This window comes from Rattus norvegicus, chromosome Y (assembly GCF_021556685.1).
Source record: "Rattus norvegicus strain SHRSP/BbbUtx chromosome Y, alternate assembly SHRSP_T2T, whole genome shotgun sequence".
NCBI classification, from domain to species: domain Eukaryota; kingdom Metazoa; phylum Chordata; class Mammalia; order Rodentia; family Muridae; genus Rattus; species Rattus norvegicus.
The window spans coordinates 21,108,540-21,134,292 of record NC_141555.1 but is presented as its reverse complement, the minus strand read 5'-3'; positions in this window follow the sequence as shown (position 1 = coordinate 21,134,292).

Below are 25,753 nucleotides of genomic sequence, written 5' to 3'. Positions count from 1 at the left end.
GTAAGGGAAGAGACTATGTTTATTAATGCCCCATGTTACCTTTCTCCTGATGGTGCCTGTCCCTGTAAAGAGAAACCAGTCATTGGTCAGCCTGGAATGCATTTCTTGGATCTCTGAAAATTTTCCTTCAATACATGATCCTTGGCCCCTAGGCATGTTGGGACTTGTTAAACATTCTACGTCTTCTCAGTTGTTAACGTTCTAGTATAGTAGATTTGGACATCAATTCTATTTTTAATTGTGGTTCTCCAGTAGCCAGCAAGTTCCAATCACACTGGACTTTATGATAGAATAAATTGCATAAACTGACATGAAATATGTTATCATTAGTAAAGAGTGTTTTGGGAAAGCTGAAAAATAGGAAAGAGAGGCAGACAGAAGGAGAAAGAGAGATAACACAGAGAAACAGAGAAAAATCCATACACAACACACACACACACACACAGAGAGAGAGAGAGAGAGAGAGAGAGAGAGAGAGAGAGAGAGAGAGAGAGAGAGAGAGAGAGAGAGAGAATATGCCTTGGGTATATGAAGCCAGAAAATAATTCATGTATCTAGAAGACAAGGTATAAATGACTGTTTGTAAATCCCGGTAACTAAGAAAGAATGCTGGAGCCAACTGTGCTATTAAGACTTCATACCAATGTGAGACAGTAGACTTCCATGAGCAAATCCTTAGCCTGGACAATGCAGTTATGGTGGCCCAGAAAAAAAGCACAGACTTTTCCCCTCTGTCTGCCTCTTATTGCTCTGACCTCCCATGTCACAACAAGCTGAATGGTCTTCCACATACCCTGAAAATTAGCTTACAAGGAATACCAACTATCTTCAACAGTGCTTCATCGGAACCTACCCTTGGATTGTGGATGGTACTCAGGAAGCTAACTGACAGGTTACATTTGCCTTGCTGGGTGTTAAATTTCAGACATGAGAACCCACTCTGTGATTGTCAACACTTACATGTTTCCTTGGGGAGGGCAGTGTCACAGTGGCCTGATACTGTCTTGTCCTGCCTTTCTTATGCTTCATGTGACCCAGTTGACAGCCTCCTTCAGCTTGTTCACAGATCAACAGGATGCAACTTTGCTTCAGACCCTTCCTGTCTGGCCACAGAAGCCAAGAGAAAATGTCACAGTTAATAATGATAATTTAGCCATTCCAGGACATTTCCTCCAAGTTTTACTTTCAAGTGTACTATTTTATTGCAGATTATGCTAATGTTTCGAGAAGGTCATGTTGTGGGAGAACATTTGGATGCTGCCCCATCCACATTTTATAGATTTCTTACATGGACACGTTTCAGTGACTAGGTTTCTGTAAACTTGATTACAAACTAACCATTTAAGCACACAAACAGAAACGGGCACACACACACACACACACACACACACACACACACACACACACACACACACACGGTGTAGGGATAATAGAAAAGAGCTTATGGAAGAAAAGTTAGGTCAGTTGGACTACAATATAAATTGTGAAGCATTTCACTAAAACTATTACCCTAGAATGAAAAATGGGAAAGTGGGAAAGAATTGTGTGTCATGGTTCCACCACAACTTGGCCACATGAACAATGAAGTATAGACAATAGATCTGCATGATCAAAGTCAAAGAGCAGGAACATACAAAGTCCATTGAATGTGAATACAATTCATGTCTCTGATTCTGAAAGTAAGAATAGTTCAGGTGTTTCCCACACATCTCCTGCATAGTATTTCATTGCAGTCCAATGCTAGCACAGTGAAGGACATTCAAGAACATTCCTGACAGGTGATATTTTGACCTAGCTTCATATAGAGATGAAGCAAGAGTGTCAGCATTCCCAGAGCTCTGTTGAGCGGGGTGGCTGATTTCCTCTCACTCCCTTAGCAATACTTCAGAAATCCAAGGAGTCAGCCTTCTCAGGCTTATTCACAGCTGCACATGGTGTTTCTTGGCTTCACAACACCATACCCGGTAATTAGAGAAGCCAAGATGAAAACTGCAAACTCCACCAGGCTACATTTCTTTGACAGATGCCCAGGATCACTGATAGGTCTATCTAGACCCACGACTATAGATAGCCATGCCTTGTAGGGGTATAACATGGTTGTTTAATATCCACAATTACTATTCAGAACACATAGGGAAGTCAGGGTGGAGCCACTCCATGTACTAGTTTAATAACTGACAGTTCTTAACTGTAGTATAAAACTGCCTGCCAAAGGACAATGTTAGGACAAAACAGGAAGGAACAGATTTGGAAAAGGTCTATACCAATCCTCCATCTGATAGAGGGCTAATACCAATACATAAAAAGAAAACAAGAAGTTATACTTCAGAGAGACAAATAACCCTATCAAAATTATGTTCCAGAACTAAACAAAGATTTCTCAACTGAGGAAAATCAAATATCTGAGAACCATCTAAAGAAATGTTCAACATACTTAGTCATCAAGGGAATGTAAATGAAAGCAACCCTGAGATTCCACTTCACACATGTAAGAATGGTTGAAATATAAAACTCCGTAGACAGCAGATGTTGATAAAGATGTCAAGGAAGAGGAATGATCCTTCTTCGTTGGTGGGATTACAAACTGGTTCAATCATTCTGGAAATGAGTCTGGAGATTCCTCAGAAAATTGGAAATTGCACTACCTGAGGACCCAGGTATACATATCCTGGGCATATAACCAAAGGATTGTCCAAAGTGTAAAAAAGACACATGCTCAACTATGTTCATAGCAGCCTTTTTCATGATATCAGGAGCTAGAAGGAACCCTAATGGCATTCATCAGAGGAATGGGTACAGAAAATATGGTACATGGATACAATGGTGTACTATTTGGCTATCAAAAGCAATGATTTCAAGAAATTCATAGACAAATGGATTGTACTAGAAAATATAATACTTACTGAGGTAACATAATCACAGTAAAACACACATGGTATGAAATCACCGAAAATAGATATTGCCAAAAAATCTCAAATTACTGAAAATGCAGACTACAGACCACTGGACGCCCAAGAAGGACACCCAAAATGTGCATGCTTCACTCCTTTTTAAAGGGGGAACAAAAAAATCTATGAATTTAGAGCAGAAATTGAAGGAATCCCATTCCGTACATTACATCCACATGGAAAATATATATAATATATATAATATGTTATGTAAAATGAAAATTATATATATATATATATATATATATATATATATATATATATTTACATATGCCATGAAAACCAGATAAGATTGAAGAAGGTAAGAAGTGCATGCTGCCAGGAACCAGATATAGATTTTCCTGTGAGACAGAGCTAGAATCTGTCAAATAGGGAAGTGAATGCTTGTGGCAGAGCAGTGAACTGAAAATGGACCTCTAGTTGGTAGATTTTGAAAAAGGAGTACAAGAGTTAAAGGGGCTTTCAAACCTATAAGAGCAACAATGCCAATAAACAGAGCATTCTGGTACTATACCAATATTCAAAGACTGTACATAGACAGACCTATTGTTCCAACTGCATATGTAGCAGAGGATGAACTTGTTGGGAACCAATGGAAGGAGAATTTTCTGGTCCAACCAAGGTTTAACTCAGAGTTCAAGGGAATATCAGGATGTACTAAGGGAGGTTATAGAAGAAGGGTAGGGACACTAGTTAGGTCTCTTATGGACAGAAAACTGGGAAAGAAAATAAAATTTTAAATGCAAATATAGAAATATCCAATTAAAAAACAATTAAATTTGCTAAAATCTTTTAAAAAAATGAATAAAATTGAAGAAAAGAAACCTGCCAACTAATTACACATTTTGACTCAGAAATCAAATGGGTCACTGTCAGGGAATGGTAATCAGAGTAATACTAGTAGAAAGACTGAGATGATGAAGTCTCAATTAGAAGCACTTCACTCTTGCACATGTCAGTGTCAGACACAATCTGCACTATTTGAATCCAAAGCATGAAGGAGTTTACACTGAGCGGTGGACACAATACTTGTCTTTGCCTTCTTCCTTAGCACCTTTTTTCTTCACGGCAAAAATAATAAACGCCATGAGCTCTCAGGAAAACAACTGTGCCCATCCCAAACCCTGGTTTTTGGATTTAACTCTCTGATTTTCAGGAACCATTACAAAGAGGGAAATCCAGATGCTTCTAAGAGTATGAGAGCACCCAATTCCCATATGTGGAAGGCTCAGATCAAGGCTATCTCTTCAGTGGAACCACTCAACCCCTACACAGGAATAACTGAGATTTCCCAAGGACCACATATTTCTTCCATTTTTATACCAAGACAGTGGGCCAGCTTCTTTCTCCCCATATCTGATATTTGGTCCTCTTTGTTCTCCCTCCCACATGGCTGTTTACTCTGAATGGAAGGTTATTCGTAAACCCTAGAGTTGCTGAAGGAACATCCATATCTGAGGTGCAGTTGAAGACACGACAACACTTGTGACATCACAGAAGATGCTAGACCTCTCCAGGATGAAGGGCCTAATGATGATGTCACTGAGAACTGCCATGTCCTACCTGCTGAACAGCTTTCCTTACATTGACCAGATTCAAGGGTGTCATTTCCAGGAGTGTCTCCTGTGACACAGTGGAAACCTTTATGTACTCCATCTCTCTAAAGGTAGAGAGTTCATTTGCTTCACTAGAGGTTACATGCTCTGAATGGAGAAAGTTAGTCAGGGGCGTGGCATGGGTAGAAATGTTCTAGGAACGTGGAGTGGAGGAGATTATTCTGGATAATAATTTAATTCAGTGGACCATTCCTGTGATATGTGATTCAATTTATTAGGTTTCCTTTGTTTCCCATAGGCTAGTGTTTTCACTACAGACCATTAAGTGTAATTTTATTACATTTTCTTATTGTACATTCCTGTATATGGGACTTTATATATATTCCTGAGAGTTTATTCAAAAATTCAGTTTTCCAATCCAAGTTTTTGCAATGATTTTGGCAAGAAAAGGGGCTCAGGTACAGAGTGAATATAACAGTGTAAATATAGTGTAACTCTGCCAAATGATAAAATCCCAAATCCTTATTTTGTACAACAATTACCAGACATCAGTAAAGCAAAGAACAACATGGATTACAGAGTGCAGTTCTGTAGTCCCATTAGATATCAGTTCTCTAATATCTACCTTCATGTGTTCCCATGGCCAGACTTGACGGTTTTAGATGTTTTACCATAATTATTTCTTCAGGCCAAACATAGGATATAGGAGAGGAATGGTTGAGGTCCAGGGAAACCTCAACATCAACAGTTTCATCAGAGAAGGAAGAAGTCTATTTGGCACTGTCATTTGTAGATTATAAATTCTTGACCTACTTGCTCAGAATCAATGTTAAAATTCCACTTAACCTCTAAATTGTAGGAGCCACCAAATGTGTGTGTGTGTGTGTATATATATATATATATATATATATATATATATATATATTATAAATATATGTATAACATTATATATATGTTATAAATACATATATAACTATATATATATATCACTATGTATCACTATATATATGTTATAAATATATGTATAACATTATATATATGTTATAAATACATATATAACTATATATATCACTATATATCACTATATATATATATATACATATACACACACACACACACATATATATATATATATATATATATATATATATATATATATATATATATATATATGTCACCAAACTAGGTATGATTGATGAAGCTTAGAAGTGCACCCTGCCCAGAACTTTATGTAGATCTTCCCTGAGAGACACAGCTAGAGCATGTCAAATACAGAAGTGAGTGATAGTGGCAAACCAGTGACCTTTAAAAGCACCTCTTGTTGGTAGATTTTGCGAAAGGTTTACAAGAGCTGTGTAAGAGAAGGGTCTGAGGGTACCTGGAAGAGAATTGGGGACAAGCAACGTGAAGAAGGATGCCAAGGCAAGAATCTGAACCACGCGCCAATTTTATTTTTCTCCATGGCTGAATTTATACCATAACAGGGGTAACAAAGGGACGGGTGAGTAAGAAACATTTATGCAGTCCTGGACACAATATTTGGGTGGTAAAGGAATCACCCGATGTTGACAGGATGTCAGAAAATTCACAGTTTTGTCATATTATTAGTCGTCAGGACTTTATCACATTATTTTTCTTGACCACCAGATTTGTAATAGTCTCCTTCTCCTGGCTGGGGATTTTCCATGAACCCAGTCATACTTAATTCTAAGCCTAATAATAACAACAACAACATAGAGCTTCAATGGCATCACTCCCGACATCTCTCACTTACTTATAGTCAAATGATTACGTGTCAAATGGCCGTTTTTGTCCTGGAATGAACCCCTTGAGAACTTTGTCTGTCTTAGGTTGGAGTGATATTTGTCACATGGCCAAGAGAATCTTTTAGCCAGGGTCCTTCATGGGATAAGGCAGCAACTAATGGCACGGCCCCGCCCCATGTCTCTGGCCCTTTATTCGTGAGTATATCACTCCCTTACCCGTCATTGACTGTCCAGGATAGCACACAGGGTTTACACTTTCTTGATTTTTCAGCAAGGCATCAGGACGGTAGGCAGAAAAGAATGTTGACCTCATTTGACTGAAGGACAAAAATAACCTTACCTGGGGAGGGAGATGTGTAGGTGAGCTTGTCCCTCATCAAAGCCTCTTCCATAGCTAGCCTATGATAATATACCTGAATAGAAAACTGCCAGCTAATCATATCTATCGATTCAGAAATCTAAAATGTCATTGTAAGGGAATGATAGTCAGAGTAGTACAAGAGAATATATATGCACCACAATACAACATAAGATTGATGAAGCTAAGAAGTAGTGCATGCTGCCAGAAACCAGATATAGATTTTCCTGGCACACACAGCCAGAGAATGTCAAATACAGAAGTGAATGCTAGTGGCAAACCAGTGAACTGAAAATGGACCTATTGGTAGTAGAGTTTGAGAAAGGATTACATGAGCTGATGGTGCATTCAACCCCATAAGAACAACAATGTCAATGAACCAGAGCGTTCTGGTACTAAAACAATAATCAAAGAGTGTTCGTGGACAGACCTATGGCTCCAAATGCATATGCAGCAAAAGATGGCCTTGTTGGGCATCAATGGAAGGAGGAGACCTTGGTCCTTCCTAGGTTTGACTGATAGTTCAATGCAATGTCAAGGAAAAGTAAGGGGGATTAGAGAAGAAGGGGAGGGGGACCAGTTACGGATTTTATGGACAGAAAAGTGTGAAAGGAAATAACATTTGAAATGCAAATATAGAAATATCCAATTAAAAAAGCAATAAATTTTGTTAAAAATTAAAAGAAAAATGAAATAAAAGAAAACAGAATTTCCTGTTAACCACATCTATGGACTAAGAAATCACTTTAAGGGAAATGTAGTCAGAGTAATATTAGTCAAAAGATTGAGATGATGAAGTCTCAACTAGAAGCACTTCTCTCTCCCAGATATCGGTGTCAGACACAAACTGCACTATAGGTATCCAAAGCATGGAGGAGTTTACTCTGAGTTGAGGACACAATACTTGTCATTCTCTTTTTCATTAGGAGGTTTTTCTTCTGGACTAAAAGAATAAAAGCCACGAACTGTCAGGAAAACAAATGTGACAAGATGAAAACCTGTCTTTTGGAATAAAGAAAGAAATGATATAAGCTCTCTGATTTCCAGGAACCATAACAAGCAGGGAAGTCAAGATGCTTCTGAGAGGCTCCAATCTCCTTATTCCCATATGTGGAAGGCTCAGGTCTAGGCTATCTCTTCAGCGATTTCACTCAACCCCTACACAGGACTCACTGAGCTTTCCCATGGACCACATATTTCTTCCATTTTTAATACCAAGACAGAAGGCAAGGGTTCTTCTCCCCATCTCTGATCTCTTCATCCTCTTTGTTCTACCTCCCAAATGGTTGTTTAGTCCGAATTAGAGGCCAATATGCAAATCCTTGAGGAAAAGAAAGAATATCTGAGAGGCAATTGTCAAGACAACACTTGTGACATCATAGAAAAAAGAAAAAGCTATTCAAGATGCAAGAGATTTTTCAGGGAGGGCCTAATGCTGATGTCACTGAAAGCTGCCATTGCCTACCTGCTGAACAAGTTTCCTTACATTGACAGATTCAAGGCTGCCCTTTCCAGGAGTGACTCCTCGTACACAGTGGAAATCTTCATTTATTACATTTCTCTAAAGCTAGAGACTTCTCTGTGCTTCATTAGTGGTTACATGCTCTGAAGGGAGAATGTCAGTCAGGGGCTTGGCATGGGTAGAAATGATTTAGGAACATGGAGGAGATTCTTCTAGATAATATTTTTATTCCCAGTTTTATTACTGTGACATACAATACACATTTCTATGTTTTTTCTGTTTTCCAAAGGCCAGTATTTTCCATACAGACCTTTAATTGAATGAATATGTATTTCACTTTCTTATTGAACATTCCTTGATTGGGTACTTTATAAATATTTCGCAGTGTGCACTGAGAAATTCAGTTTTCCAATTGGATTTTCTGCAATGATTTTGGCAACAAAGTGGGCCCAGCTCTAGAGTGAGTATAACAGTGTAAACATTGTGTATCTACTTCAAATGATAAACTCCCCAATCCTTAATTTATGCAAAGATTACCAGACATCAATACAGCAAAGGACCACATGGCTTATAGAATTCAATTCTCTATTCCCATTTGATATCAGTACTGCAATAGCAACCTTAATGTGTTCCTGTGCAATACTTGAGGGTTAGATATTTTGCCATGATTCTTTCTTAAGACTAAACATAAGATAATGGAGGATGAGCAGGCAGAAAAATGGCTAGAGGACCAGTGAAATCTCATCTTCAATAGGTTCAAAAGAACAGTAGGGAGTCTATTTGACATTGTCATTTGTGGATTCTACATTCTTGACCTAATTGCACAGAATCCATATTTAAAATTCCACATAACGTCAAAGCTGCAGGGGTTATATATATATATATATATATATATATATATATATATATGTTACTATACCAATATTCAAAGACTATACATGGGCATACCTAGGCCTCAATTGCATCTGTAGCAGAGGATGACCTGTTTGGGTCCCAATGGAAGGAGAAGCCCTTGGTTCTCCCTAGGTTTGATCCCAGTTAAAGGGAATGTGAAGGCACAGTAAGGGGGCTATAGAAGTAGGAGAGGGGGACCGGTATATGTATATGTATATGTATATGTGTATATGTATATGATGTATATGTATATGATGTATATGTATATGTATATGTATATGTATATGTATGTATGTATGTATGTATGTATGTATGTATGTATGTATATGCCATCAAAACTAGATACGATTGATGAAGCTAAGAAGAGCATGCTTCCAGGTACAGGATATAGATCTTTCCTGAGAGACACAGCTAGAGCATATCACATACAGAAGAGAATGCTAGTGACAAACTAGTTTACTGACAAGGGATCTGTTGTTGGTAGATTTTGAGAAGGGACTACAAATGCTGTGTAAATGAGGATTCTGAGAGTACCTGAAAGAGAATGTGGGACAAAGGACACAAAGAAGGATGCCAAGACAAGAGTCTGAACAAGGCATCAATTTTATTTTTCTCCAAGGCTGAATTTATACCATAACAGGAGTAACAGAGTGAGGGGGGAACTAAGAAACATTTATTCAGGACAACAACACAGGATTCATTTGGTCATGGAACTGATGTTGAAAGGATGTCAGAGAGTTTAGAGGTTTGTCATATTATTAATCAGCATGACAACATTACCATATTATTATTTTTCTTGACCGCCAGATTTGTATTAGTTTTATGCAGCTGGATGGGGATTTTCCATGAACCTAGTCATACTTAATTCTAACCATATTAATAATATCTACATTGGAGGTCTTCAAGGGCATCACAACCATCCTCCCCCCCTACTTATATTAAAATGTAAAAGTGACCAATGGCCATGAATGTCCTGCAATGAACCCTTTGGAAACTGTGTCTGTCTTAGGTTGGGGTGTTACTTGTCAAATGGCAAAGATAATCTTGTAGCCAGGGCCCATCATGACATTAGGCAGCAGCTAATGTCGGCCCTCCTGTCTTAGGCCTTTTATTCATGAATATATCACTCACTGATCCGTCATTGACTGTCCAGCTCAGCACGCAGGGGTGACAATTTTTTGGTTTTTCAGTAAAGGCATCAGGACAGTAGGCCAAAAAGAATGTTGGCCTCATTTGACTGAATGACAAAAATGTCCTTCCCTGGACTGGGATGGAGATTTGTAGGTGAGCTTGACCCTCATCAAAGCATCGTCGATATTTCGCCTATGATGATATAAGTGAATAGGTTTTCTTGTTCTTTTATCTCCCTGTTATATAACAAGGCTGGTTAAATGATTAAAGGTCCAAGGGCCAAAATATATAAGCAAAAGACAAAGAGATAAATAGGTATCCCATTTATGTCAAATAAGAAATAAGCAAACCCCATGTCATTAAAATAAAGCATCAATAACTGAAAAATAAATAATGTGTCGATACGTAGAAGGAAAAATAACATGCTGATTGACATTTTTTGAATTCTAAAATTAAATCAAATAGATAATACAATTTGTGTTCCTGTAACAATCATAATTGGATTATCCAAAAATTCAAATCCTATGAAAGGTATTGCATTGTTGAAGAATACATATTTTAGCTGTCCTGGTGTGGGTGGTAGGCTTCTAATTCTTCTTGAGGAGGTGCAGTTCTTTGAGGAAGCAGGTCCTGTCAGTGGAGTGCAGGCTGTAGATGAAGTCGTGTGTACCTTGCGACATGTTCAATACCTCCCTGGGCTCCTTCTTTGGATCAGTGCCCAAAAGCGGGGCAGTAGGAATGCAATGCCTCTTTTAACAAATTTATAGTAAATATAATTTCCATACCATCACCTGTTTGAAACATTCTAAGACCCCAGGTATATCAATCCTGTTTCAGACTGTAGAGGTAAATTTAATATTTAGGGGGATGCACCATCCCCTTGTTTTAGAATTAGGACCTTCAGAACATAAATCTGGGACATGCATATTAGCAGGATGGAATAATTTTCAGTCATAGAACACAGTGTCTTAGGTGATGTAATTCTTAAGGACACCGGTAAGGGGCCAGGCAAGAATGCTACGGGGTGGCCTGGTGAGTGTGGTTGGAACAACCAGATCAGGTGACAAATAGCATTCAGTCGCACAGCTAAATGAGCCACCTTTCTTGGGGAGAAAAGGCCAGCCCATAATCAAGGGCAAGCTTTGTGCCTGTTAAACAAAAAGGAGAGCAGAGGGGTAGCTGGTCTTTTACCAGCTCTCTCTCTGGACTTAGATTCTCCTCAGCTCAGCTCAGCTCCCTAGAGTCAGCTCAGTGTCTCTTCCTCTCAGCTGCTGAAGGACACTAGGCTTCCAGTAAGAATTAATAACAAAAGGATGGAGAGATAGTTAGGTCCTGAGTGCTAGATGCCAAGTGGCTGATAAAATAATTGTATGGTTCGTCTGCTTTAGGGGGGAAGTTTCTTCCAGGCTGTCAGACATGCCTGGTGACCTTGCACCAAAAGATCAGGAGAAAATAGCATTTGAGAATTGAAGGGGGTGTTATCTGACTGAAGGCTCAGATATCAGAGAATAAGCTATAGTTATAGACAATTGGTTTTAAGGGCTCTTTCAGCTGCCATTTCTGGGCAGGGATCACAATTGCGTTGGATATCCTGCCTCTTACAACCAATAAATAGATTACTAACACTGGAGTACTGATCTTTAATAGAAGTATAGTCCTCCCAGGACTGCAGTAGTAGCCCTTTACCAAGCCCTCTCACTGATTTAGAGGGCCAAGGAAAAGAAAACATTGATCCTGACCTTGACCAGAGCCTCCAGTTGGAGGAAGCTGAAGAATAGGTACCAAGACATTCTCCTCTTGTCATCCTAGAGTAAACCTTGTTTTGTCTGGCACAACATACATCCTCGCATTCTGCTGCAGACAATTTCTGATACTATTTTATGGACTACCCTGACCCCCAACCTGGAGAATTTTGACCATAGGGGCAAGAACTGACAGCTGCAGAGATAGGATCAGAGGCACTGTCTATGTCAATGAGGACTAACAAGGAAGGTGACTTAATGCTGAAGACCAACTCCTCACTTGCAATAGGGCCAGCAGATAAGGCAGGCTCCCTGGCAGAAAGCAATTTCTCTCAAGCAAATTATTTCCAAGTTAAGCACCAAGAGGTCCAAGTAAAACTTCTTGAGAAACAAAGCAAACAGTTCCATGATTTCAAACACTATCATCAGCCCAAGTCCAAAAATGAAACAAAAGATAAAAAAGACACTCGACCATAACAAAGAAAACAAACCAGAAAAAAAAAAGAAAAATCATTCTATAAGCGAATTCCACAGATGCCTGTTACCTTCAGTACATGGCCCAAAATGCAGCTTAACCTTAGCTGCTTCTGGTATGAGGCAGACAATCTGATCCCACCTCCCAATGGGATTCTAGAGTGTCCCCTAGATTCCTTTCTCCTCCTGGAGCATCCTCTAGGGCCAATGGCTTGTGACAACTAGCAAGTCAACCTGCCACAGCTGTAAGCCCCTTACAGGACCAATAGCGACCACCGAGTGGACTCTAAACCTTCTTCACTGGGCACTCAAACCCTTCAGACAGCAGAGGCAGACAACTCAAGTCAACATGAAACAGAAACGAAACATGACACAGAGACAAAACAGAAAGTAACACAGAACAAAAAACACTGACTTGCTCGAGCTTACTTCCGATCTCTTAGCAAATTGTGGTCTGGAGGGAGCATAGTCCCTGTTATGCACAAAAATGTTGTAAGACCCCATAGTGGACCACTTCTGGTGTGCAACCACGGAACATAGATTGACAAAGTGACTGGTGCAGTAGAAGAGGGTATAAGGTTTTTAATCCACGTACGTGGGGTTGCTCATTCACACAAGGAGAGTCAACCTTGTACCCAAAATACATGTAACTTTTATTCATTACAGAGGGTAGACTTCAGTAAAAGCGTTAGCCCATCCATTAAACAATCACTAACTCTGTACTATTTTTTGAATCAATTGTTCCCTCCTGGGGGAACTACGGACAAATATTTTTTTTTACAAAATCTAACCTTTTTTTTAACTTTTAACCATATTCTTTGGGTCCTGAGTGACTCCCTAAGTCATGTCACAAAAGATGACTATAGAATGCACCCGAAAAACCCTTCCCGCTCTCCAAGGTTCCTATAGCCTTTGTTCAACCTGAGTAAAATATATGCACACAGCGCGTCCCTGAATACCTTCTAACAGAGTTGTGACACTGAATATCTTGGAGCAACCCCCAACTCACTTGCATGCAAACGAATATTCGGTTGACCGACTAGTTCCTGGGGCCACTTCATCCTTTTGCACATGGACACTCTAGGAAGCATACATCAGAGATGTGTGTGTGTGTGTGTGTGTGTGTGTGTGTGTGTGTCTGTGTCTGTGTGTGAGTGTGTGTCTGTGTCTGCCTGTGTGTCTGTGTGTGTGTCTGTATGTGTTTATTTTTATGTTTGTGAGTTTTTTTTATGTGTGTGTGTCTGTGTGTGTCTCTCTGTGTATGTGTGTGTCTGTGTGTGTGTATCTGTGTGTGTATTTTTATGTTTGTGAGTGTTTGTATGTGTGTATGTCTGTGTGTGTCTCTCTGTGTGTATGTGTGTATATATGTGTGTATGTGTCTGTCTATTTGTCTGTCTATGTCTGTCTGTGTGTGTCTTTCTGAGTGTGTTTGTGTGTGCATGTATGTGTGCATGTGTGTGTGTTTGTGTGTGTGTGTGTGTGTGTGTGTGTGTTAGTCATGCACAAGTTAACCATCCTCACACACAGACTGTCTGGATTGTTTTTCTTTTTGGAAGGTTGGCAAATCTTTCTCTTGTCCTAAGAAAAGACCACCCTGTTTCTCAACTCTCTCTGTGAAGTCATGACAGGTTGAGGGATTTTCATGTATGAGGAGTCTGTCCTAGTGAAAATAGCTTTCATGAATACAATAACCCTTGAAAAACACATCTCAACATTTATTTTCCTTAGTCTGTGATCCCCTGAGGGGATTATTTCATTATTATTATTATTATTATTATTATTATTATTATTAGTAGTAGTAGTAGTAGTAGTAGTAGTAGTAGTAGTAGTAAAAGTATCATCATCATCATCATCATCATCATCATCAAAATCATCATCATAATATATTACTATTTTTCCAGGATGATTCCATTATACTATTGTCTGTGCTGTTAAGAGTGAGCTAATGTTCACTGATGGGAGGAAGATTTTGATTCATGTGGGACCGATGGACGGCCATATTTTGTTTCTTGAAACTGACACAGAAGTCAGGCTAGACTCCTGCCTGCAAGCATAGCAGAGTGTCATTAATAGTGTCAGGGATTGGTGCTGATTCATGGGGGACTTCTCAATCTATACTAACCATTGGATGACCATTCCTCACTCTCTGCTCTATACACAGACCCTGCATTTTCTGTGGTCAGAATAAAATTTGTGTCAAAAGTTGGTGTCTCTATCACTCCATTTTGATTGCTCTTTGGCTACAGGAGGAGGGCTCCTCAGGTAGATATCACTGGGGCTGTGAGTCTCAGCTAAGGAAACACCCACTGATTCATGGGCATCTCTCTTCCCCCAGCTGTATGCCTCTTTCTGGATATGACCTCTACCTCCCCACCCCTATCCATCTAGACTGCTGTTTTTGGACTCAGTAGCAAAGGATGTGAGTAGCATCACAGAGACTGGATATGCATCGTGAGGGGATAACACCGTGGGGTCTGAAACTCCTTAGAGGAGAAAGGGCTGGGAGAAAGATTGTGAGAAGGGTGAACTGGAGGGGGCCATTGTGCAGCATGTAAAGTGTATAAATAAACTAACTATGAAAATAACTAAGTCTACTTGGAGTAAAGATTCAGTTGTGTGTGTGTGTGTGTGTGTGTGTGTGTATGTGTTGTCTGTGTGAGTATATATATGTATATGAAGGTAAGAAGCAATTCTGTGTGTTTAATATTAGATTATCACATTTGATAAAACAGTGGTCTATGCAGAAGACAGGCAGCTTAGGCACTATATTTACAAAAAATGGTGTTTGCTTAAGATGAATAAATGAATTGGTGATTAATACCACTATCTGTTCTTCCAGAGAACCCGGGGCCAATCCCCAGCTCCCATGTGACAGCTTACAGGTGGCTGTAATTTCAGCATCACGGAATCTCACATGCTCTTCAACCTCCTGGGCAGAAGGCATGCATGTGTCTCACATGTAGACAAGCAGGTAATACACTTACATATGTACAACAAAAAGTACTAAGCTGTTCCTGGTTGACATAATTTGATTTACGTGAATATTCAAAGTGATAATCACAATCAAATAAACATTGTATTGATCCATAAGTCAATCAAAGCCAGAAAAAGTTACCAATCACCTGAGTCACTTAAAATCTATTTATTTAAAAAATGTAAATTTTATTAATACACAAATTAATAAACATTAGTATACACATATAGCTGAAAATTATACTTTCCACATATTTGTTTAGCTTTTATAAAGATTGCAGTTTGTGTTTAGTTTGTTGTTGGATATTGTAGGTGTTTATTTCCTGGTATTAGCTCATACTCTATTAACTCATGCAGAATTTATTACAGGTACTGAGGTCCTCTTCTGTTGAATCCAGGAATGTTGCTATCTGTTTTTCTTCTTATCTGATCATTTTTCTCTATGTATATATGAACAAGGATATTCATGTTCTGGAATTCTTCCAGTTTTGTCAATCTTATACATGATAGCTGATAGCTGATAACTGGAGAATATATAATTTTTGAAGATCATTTTTGGAACTATTTCCTGATGTCTGCACTATCAATGTTGTAGATTTTCTAATGCATGTCCAAATGAATAGCTATTCAGGGACTAAATATGCCTTAGTTAATGTTGTTTTGTCTTTTTAAAAGAAGAAGTCAGAGAGGGATGGGGGTTGAGATAAGGGACTCTGAGTGGGAAAATAGGAAGGAGGGCAGCATTTGAGACATAAAGAAGTTAATAAAACGAATAAATACAAAAAATAAGCAGAAGTCAAAATATACAGAAAAAACAGATTTAATTGATAGGAAACAGTACTCTCTTATATCGTACCCACTACTGAATTTTATATTCCATAATCCATCTAATAACTAATTCTCAAAAATCAGATAAGTGAAAAAAATTAACATATTACAAGGACCGCAGAAGGTTGACCAAATCATAAAAGCAATGTTTGTACTACTGTACACTTTTTATATTCTATGCCCATATCCAATCCAGAAATCCATTGACATTCAATTATTACATATTCTCCGTTATTCTATTCTGTGATAATTCATTACTATTTTTCGCTTCTGTGACCAGAACTTTGAAGAGAAATAATTATTTTGCTAGAATGTCTCTGAGTTTGGATTTGCCTGGCGTTTTTTCTCTTTTAGGTTGAGATTGTATGTACTTGATGCAGATACCAAAAAATGTTTCCTGCTTTGTTTGTCTCAGTTCAGCATTAGGTGGAAACCTGGCATCATTTTTTTTTTTTTTTCGGAGCTGGGGACCGAACCCAGGGCCTTGCGCTTGGACACCTGGCATCATAATAACACTCCATTAAGTAGCAATGAAATTATTTTAAATTATTTTCTTTTCATAGTTAAAAATATTTTAATGTATTTTTCTATTGGATTTCCTTTTAAAGTAATAGAAGTTTTAGAAGAATTACTTAAAGACTATGGAGAGACTGTGTATCTTCAAAACTTTAGGCTTTGTTTTCAGTTTCTCGGTCATTTTTTTTCCAACACTTTGGCCTTAATGGTCCTTCCTACTTGTAAGTAGACTCAAAACAGTGAGTCTGAGGAGAATATAATCATTGTCTTAATGTTTGAGTGACTCATGGCTAAAACAATACTCTAGTTTTAGTTTCACTGTAATTTGTATTTTAAAGTCTTCCATATTGTCTGCACACCTAAATGGAATTCTATATTTCTTTCATTATACACATAAAGACCCAAGATTCTAATTTTATTTTATTTTATTGGGGAATAACAAACGGAATCTAATTATCTAACACTAGCTGACTTTTAATATTAGTCTTCTGTCACTCATAAACCCACTTATTTTCCTGTCTAACGTGTGCATTCATGCATATGTGTGTGTGTGTGTGTGTGTGTGTATGTTTGTGTTTATCTGAAACTATGATGTTGATTTTGAGAATCACCTGGCTGAAATTCTTTTCCACCACCCTTTTAAAAATCATAAAAGGGAAAAAAGATTACTCCTGCTCCAAAATCATAGACCCTGGGTGCCCAAATCTGACATGTGGACCGATCTAATGGTACATAAGGAAAAGGCTAACAATTCACTGCCCTGAGAACTATTTATGAGTTCCAGTCCAGTGAAATGAATTTACATGTACTGAGGAATATGGAATTGTAGCATAATGAGCTGAGATCACTTGGAAGTAATTTTTTGGAAGATCTCCAAATAGCTAAGAATGCATACAGAGAACTTTCAAGGCCCCTGAGACTTTAGCATGTGGTTAAAACTCTGCCCAGATCAAAATCTTTAAGTACTGGGCTAATCTACTTAAATTACTTAATAGCAAGCAAACTTTACCATTGTTTACAAGTAAGAATGGTGGTGAATATAGAGAACACTCTACAACAAAGTTATGTTTCTTAAAGTTTGTTTCAAGACAGCCAGAAAGAGCCCAGTGGTTTTGTTTTATTTCTTTCACAGACTATGCACCTTTTTGATAGAGCACTTTGGGATCCTCAATTACCTATTTATTATCAGAACTTTCTGCAGACCCAGAGTTTTTCTCAGTGCTGCCTTGACTTCTTGGTTACTTAGACTTTAGATGATGGTGTTCAGCATGTATGTCACTGCTGTATAGACCAAGAGATTATCAACTCCTGAAGGGTGGTTAGATTTGAGCCTCAAGTAGTTTTGTCCCAACCATACAAGGCTACCCATTCCCCATGAAATATTTGCCAAATGGACATATACACCATGACTCATTTTGGTTTCATAGTGAAGCTGGGCCATACAGCAGGCAAAGGCCATGGCTAACAATAGGCATCACTCAGTTATAAAAGTGTGGAGAAAAACATCTGTGTGGTACAACCCTCCTGAGAGAGCACTTATCTCACTTACAAGGCTCTCCACATCTTGGGTATGACAAATCCCATGTAACCAATTTCCAGGATACATAATTTCACCAGAAAGAAGTACGCAGATGTGTGTAGAGATGGACTGGTGCAGATAGCAAAGGCAACGAGAGCAGGATAAGGGTAAACAGTAGAAAGCATCCCCCAGGGACCTCATAGATCTTGGCAATTGCAAAGCATTTTACAGACAAGCACTTCTCCTGCCACAAAGAGCAATTGAAACAATTGACACTCATCTCCAGAAACACAGAGCAGTAAGCAATTAGTAGGATTCGTGCAGATGAGAGATATTAATTTTTTAGTATTTTAGAGCCTCAATTCCATCAGAGTCAAATTCTTTGTCTGGAGTCAAAAAAATCAAAGCTTAGAAAAGATTTTTTCTCACATAATTTCATATCTAATACTTTCTCTCTTAACAACAGGGGATTTTTCAAAGTATGATAATCATTGAGCCAAGTGTCCACATATTTACAATAGAAGGTGGAAACATGTAATCCTGGCACTAATGAAGCTTAGGCAGAAGATTTACTTTGGGTTTAAGTTCAGTTTCACATGCTGTATAAGCTATCATTCAAACGAAGCAAGAGAAAACCGTGACTGTATCTCAATTTTCACCCATTCTTATCATTAACTAGATTATACAGAAAAATTGATCAACCCACTCATCTCTATGCTATCCTGATGCCACAGGTATAGTCTCTCCAAACACCCTGTGTGTGTGTGTGTGTGTTGGGCCCAGATTATTCTCTGATTGCAATTATGAATATTCAAACCCACACAATAAAGGTATCATTTCCTCAAGACTCATCGTTTTGGAAGATAAAGTAAAATCAAATCAACATTGGATAAATAAATGATTACTGGTTTACATACATAAATTTAAATCCAGGGAACATCTAGATGTCTGCACAATAATGATGTGGTCAGAGACTCATCTGAGCCATCACAGTGAAGGATGATCAACCAAACAGGATCATAACCCTTCATGCTGCATCCTTCCGTATGGAAGCTGTTATCTGTAACTTAATAGTTCCCGTATCTTTATAGTACGTGTTTTTTTGTGAGAGTATCACTGCGTAGGCATTAAATTTCTGTTTTCTTAAAATTGTTCATGATATTCTATCAATCAGACTAATGATTTAAATTTGAAAAAAAAGAAAAAAAAGAGGTGTGGTCTTGATATATATTCCAGGCTAACCTGAAAATCCCAATTCCTCTCCCTCAGTCTCTTAAATGTAAGTATTCTAAGAGAAAGACATGGTGCCTGGCTTGATAGAAATTTCCTCCTATTCTTTCACCTCAACATCTTAAAATTCTACCAAATTGCCTGTATTTCTGTAAACATAGTATCTACACAGTTCATTCCTCTTTGCTCACTTTTGCATCGGGCAGCTGCTGTGTGCTTGCTTGGTTACTTACATGGAAAGCTGTTCAATTCCAGCACAGCCTTGTCTGTTTTCAGATAGATTCCTTCTCTTCTTTCTACTGTTACATTCTGTTTTTCACACTGTAACTTGTAAAGTAGCTGTTAGCACTGTGGTGGTGACTACTTTTCATCTTGTTCACATTGTAGCCTTATATGGAGACTGAGTATGGTCTGAAAGTTTTTATCTTTATGTTTACCATCCTTACCAATCCATGAGCTCTCATGTAACGAGAAGCTCTAGTGTTTAGCTTATTTTGGCTCCTTAGGGAGTCTGCATGTCCCTTCCCATTATGTCTTCTGAAGTTCAATCTCATGTCTCTCATGTATTGGAGATGTGGCAAACTCATTTTTCTTTTAGTCTGATATCTTTTCCCTTCAAATCACATAACCTTTCCTGTTTTGTGGGGTTAATATGTCTTTCCTGAAGTTTGGGTTTTCTGCCAAAAAATACTTTTTCGTGACTAGGGTAGAATAGGAGATACCACCAGCCTATTAGGTTCTCTCTCTGTTCACTTGATATAATGGGATTTCAGAGATATGTGAGTATATCAGTCGCATGGTTGATCCACAAATCAAATGTGAGTTACAGTATTTCCAAATTATAAATACACATTACATTTGTTTACAAATACCATATAAGACACACACACACACATACATACACACACTAATGCACACACACTCACATGTATGCCACATACACATGTTTGCCTACATATTCATGCAGAAACACAGACACAGAGAAACAGAATAGAGAAAGAGCACATGGAGATTGTACATGAATTAAAATTTTAGTATATACAACAATGCAGGGTAACAGTATTTGTTTACATCCTGTTTCACCTTTTGGTCACATAAAGACAGGACTAAGAAAAAAAATATTCCCCATGAGTTTGTTTCTGTGTGAAATAAGTTAATTTCCCAAATCACTTAAGTTGATCTGGTGTTGAATGCTTGTCAGGTACATGGGTCATGAGCATGTGTGCATGTTTACCCACACATATTTCAGATTTACCTTAGTGTACACTCTGTATTGGGGAATTTCTCGTCATCATACATAATTTTCGTTTCTATTCACTAATTCATCACTAGATTAATTTTCTATTGGGGATAATGAAAAACTCAGCTCCCCAAACAACAACAACAAAAAAGCAAAACGATACATAGTTCCTCATGGGGGCAGGAGACTTAGTCAGGGATACTAGCTTATTAGATCTATTAGATTAGATCTGCACTCATTCATGCAAAAGTTATAAAAATCTAAGTGTAAAGAACATGAGACAGACTTAAAGCTCTGGCAATTATGAAGCAGGAGGTCTATTGTACATACTTGACCTCTTAGACTCTGCTCTTGTAGAAAAATTGCTGGAATGCAGAGGATTCTATTGTGATGCATTTCACACTTATTTTGATGTAGTAAATATTTCTCCATATTAAATTAAAACAAACAAGGAAACAAAAACAAATAAAAGCCTTCCCACAGCTAACACAGAAAATGAATACTTTATTAAATTTGAAATATTTTTAAAGAAACTACCTTTTCATTAGTAGTTTCTGCATTTGTATAGGTAGCTCTCTAGTTAGAGAATGAGATATTTCCTCTCCCAGTGAAATTTCCAGAAAATCAACTCAAGAACCAGAATGTTATATTTACACTTAAATTTGTGCAATAAAAATGATTCTGAAAGATCTCCCATGCTCATGGATTGGCAGGATTAATATAGTAAAAATGGCCATTTTACCAAAAGCAATCTACAGATTCAATGCAATCCCCATCAATATACCAATCCAATTCTTCAAAGAGTTAGACAGAACAATTTGCAAATTCATCTGGAATAACAAAAAACCCAGGAGAGCTAAAGCTATCCTCAACAATAAAAGGACTTCAGGGGGAATCACTATCCCTGAACTCAAGCAGTATTACAGAGCAATAGTGATAAAAACTGCATGGTATTGGTACAGAGACAGACAGATAGACCAATGGAATAGAATTGAAGACCCAGAAATGAACCCACACACCTATAGTCACTTGATCTTTGACAAAGGAGCCAAAACCATCCAATGGAAAAAAGATAGCATTTTCAGCAAATGGTGCTGGTTCAACTGGAGGGCAACATGTAGAAGAATGCAGATCGATCCATGCTTATCACCCTGTACAAAGCTTAAGACCAAGTGGATCAAGGACCTCCACATCAAACCAGACACACTCAAACTAATAGAAGAAAAACTAGGGAAGCATCTGGAACACATGGGCACTGGAAAAAATTTCCTGAACAAAACACCAATGGCTTATGCTCTAAGATCAAGAATCGACAAATGGGATCTCATTAAACTGCAAAGCTTCTGTAAGGCAAAGGACACTGTGGTTAGGACAAAACGGCAACCAACAGATTGGGAAAAGATCTTTACCAATCCTACAACAGATAGAAGCCTTATATCCAAAATATACAAAGAACTCAAGAAGTTAGACCGCAGGGAAACAAATAACCCTATTAAAAAATGGGGTTCAGAGCTAAACAAAGAATTCACAGCTGAGGAATGCCGAATGGCTGAGAAACACCTAAAGAAATGTTCAACATCTTTAGTCATAAGGGAAATGCAAATCAAAACAACCCTGAGATTTCACCTCACACCAGTGCGATTGGCTAAGATCAAAAACTCAGGTGACAGCAGATGCTGGCGAGGATGTGGAGAAAGAGGAACACTCCTCTATTGTTGGTGGGATTGCAGACTGGTAAAACCATTCTGGAAATCAGTCTGGAGGTTCCTCAGAAAATTGGACATTGAACTGCCTGAGGATCCAGCTATACCTCTCTTGGGCATATACTGAAAAGATGCCTCAACATATAAAAGAGACACATGCTCCATTATGTTCATCGCAGCCTTATTTATAATAGCCAGAAAATGGAAAGAACCCAGATGCCCTTCAACAGAGGAATGGATAAAGAAAATGTGGTACATCTACACAATGGAATATTACTCAGCTATCAAAAACAACGAGTTTATGAAATTCGTAGGCAAATGGTTGGAACTGGAAAATATCATCCTGAGTGAGCTAACCCAATCACAGAAAGACATACATGGTATGCACTCATTGATAAGTGGCTATTAGCCCAAATGCTTGAATTACCCTATATCCCTAGAACAAACGAAACTCAAGACGGATGATCAAAATGTGAATGCTTCACTCCTTCTTTAAATGAGGAAAAAGAATACCCTTGGCAGGGAAGGGAGAGGCAAAGATTAAAACAGAGACTGAAGGAACACCCATTCAGAGCCTGCCCCACATGTGGCCCATACATATACAGCCACCCAATTAGACAAGATGGATGAAGCAAAGAAGTGCAGACCGACAGGAGCCGGTTGTAGATCGCTCCTGAGAGACACAGCCAGAATACAGCAAATACAGAGGCGAATGTCAGCAGCAAACCACTGAACTGAGAATAGGTCCCCTATTGAAGGAATCAGAGAAAGAACTGGAAGAGCTTGAAGGGGCTCGAGACCCCAAAAGTACAACAATGCCAAGCAACCAGAGCTTCCAGGGACTAAGCCACTACCTAAAGACTATACATGGACTGACCCTGGACTCTGACCCCATAGGTAGCAATGAATATCCTAGTAAGAGCACCAGTGGAAGGGGAAGCCCTGGGTCCTGCTAAGACTGAACCCCCAGTGAACTAGTCTATGGGGGGAGGGCGGCAATGGGGGGAGGGTTTGGAGGGGAACACCCATAAGGAAGGGGAGGGGGGAGGGTGATGTTTGCCCGGAAACCGGGAAAGGGAATAACACTCGAAATGTATATAAGAAATACTCAAGTTAATAAAAAAAAAATGATTCGGAAGAAATCCTGAGGCTGCAGGACAGATTGACACATCTACGCACCTCAGCCCACATCCCTGATGCAAGGAGAAATTGAACAGTGCTTCTGGACATGGGGATATAGGAACAGTCAGCCACGGGTACACACAATTATGGTCTGCAACAAGGACTGTCCTGATTGGCAAACAGTTCCCTGTACTCAAATCCCATAGAGGAGAGAGCTGCACACTCAAGCGTGTGGATATTCCTGAGAAGTCAAAGGAGAATACCCACTTTCTCACCGCACAGACCCAAGAGGGTTTCACACAGTGCCTACTTTGCCCATGGAGGGCAAGGACTTACAGGAAAAATCAGGGTCATGATCATTTGATTCCTGCCTGTGGCTAGAACTGAAAGAAGTTCTCCAGGAGTGCCTATACACATGAGAGCAGAACACCTGTTCGCATGAAATGGTGAAAGAAAAGAAGAAAAAAGTTCTAAAACAGTGTTGACACAGAGGACTAAAACAGGTCAATTCACTCTCAGAAGCAGCAAGACAAGCGAACACCAGAGACATCCCAATGACTAGGGGTAAGTGAAGAAGCGTAAGTAACAACAACCAATACTACCTGGCATCAGCAGGGCCCAGTTATCCCACCAAAGGAAATACTGGATATCTAAACACACCAGAAAAGCAAGATTTGATTTAAAATCACATTTGTTGATAATGATGGAGGAATTTAAGAGAAACCTAAATAATTCCCTTAGAAAAATACAGGAAAACACAAGTAAACAAGTAGAAGCCCTTCGAGAGGAAACAAAACATCCATGAAAGAATTACAAGAAACATGATCAAACAGGTGGACGACTTGAAAAAGAAATAGAAACAATAAAGAAATAGAAACAATAATAGAAACAACAAATAAATGTCTTTGGAGACAGAAAACCTAAGGAAGAGACAAAGAAATGTAGAAACAAGCATCACCAAAAGCATACAAGAGACAGAAGAGAGAATCTCAGGGGCAGAATATACCATAGAAAACACTGTACTGATGAAGATAATGTAATACTAATTGCTCCTGACCCAAAACATAGAGGAAATTCAAGACACAATGAAAAGATCAAACCTAAAGATAATAGGAATAGAAGAAAGAGATGACTCTCCCAACATAATGGGCCAGTAAATATCTTGAACAAAATTATAAAAAAAAAATCCCCTATTCTAAAAATAGAGATGCCCATAAACAAACAAGAAGCCTACAGAACTCCAAATTAATGGGACCAGAACAGACATTCCCCCCATCACATGATAGTTAAAACAACAAATGCACAAAAGAAAGAATATTAAAAGCAGTAAGGGAAAAAGGTCAAGTGACATATATAGTCAGACCTATAAGAATTACACCACACTTCTCACCAAAGACTATGAAAGTCACAAGATCCTGGACAGATGTCAAACAGACCCTAAGAGAACACAAATGCCAGCCCAGGGTATTGTATCCAGCAAAATTTTCATTTAATGGAGAAACCAATATATTCCATGACAAAACCAATTTGTGCAATATCTTTCAGCAAATCTATGCCTACAAAAGGTAATAGATTTAAAACTCCAACACAAGGGGAGAAAATACACCATACCGAAAGCAAGAATATAATTTCCCAGGAATGAAACCAAAAGAAAGACAAACATAATTCTATCTCTATCAGCAGAAATTACAGGAAGTGTCCAACATTTTTACTTAATATCTCTCAAAATTTATGGACTCAGTTCCCCAATGAAAAGACACAAACTAACACAATGCGTACTTAAAGAGGATACAGTATTTTATTGCATGCAAAAAGGATACAACAAAGACAAAGATGGATACTACCTCAGAGTACATGGCTTGAAAACAATTTTCCAAGCAAATTGCATGAAGTAACAACTTGAAGTTGTCATTCTTATATCAAATAAAATTGACTTTCAAACAAAAGTCATTAAAAGATAAGGGAGAACACTTCTTATTCATCAAAGGAAAAATCCACAAATCTGAACTCTCAATCATAGGTATCTATGCTCCAAATGCATGGACACTTAAATTCATAAAAGAAGCCTTACTAAAGCTCAAAGCACCTGACATTGCACCTGACATGATAATAGTAGGAGATTTCAACACCCCACTCTCATCACTGGAGAGATCATGGAAATGGAAATTAAACGGAGATGTAGAGAAAGTAATAGAAGTTGTGAACCAAACGGATTTAACAAATATTTAGAGAACATTCCATCCTAAAACAAAAGGATATAACTTCTTCTCAGAACCTCAAGGAATCTTCTT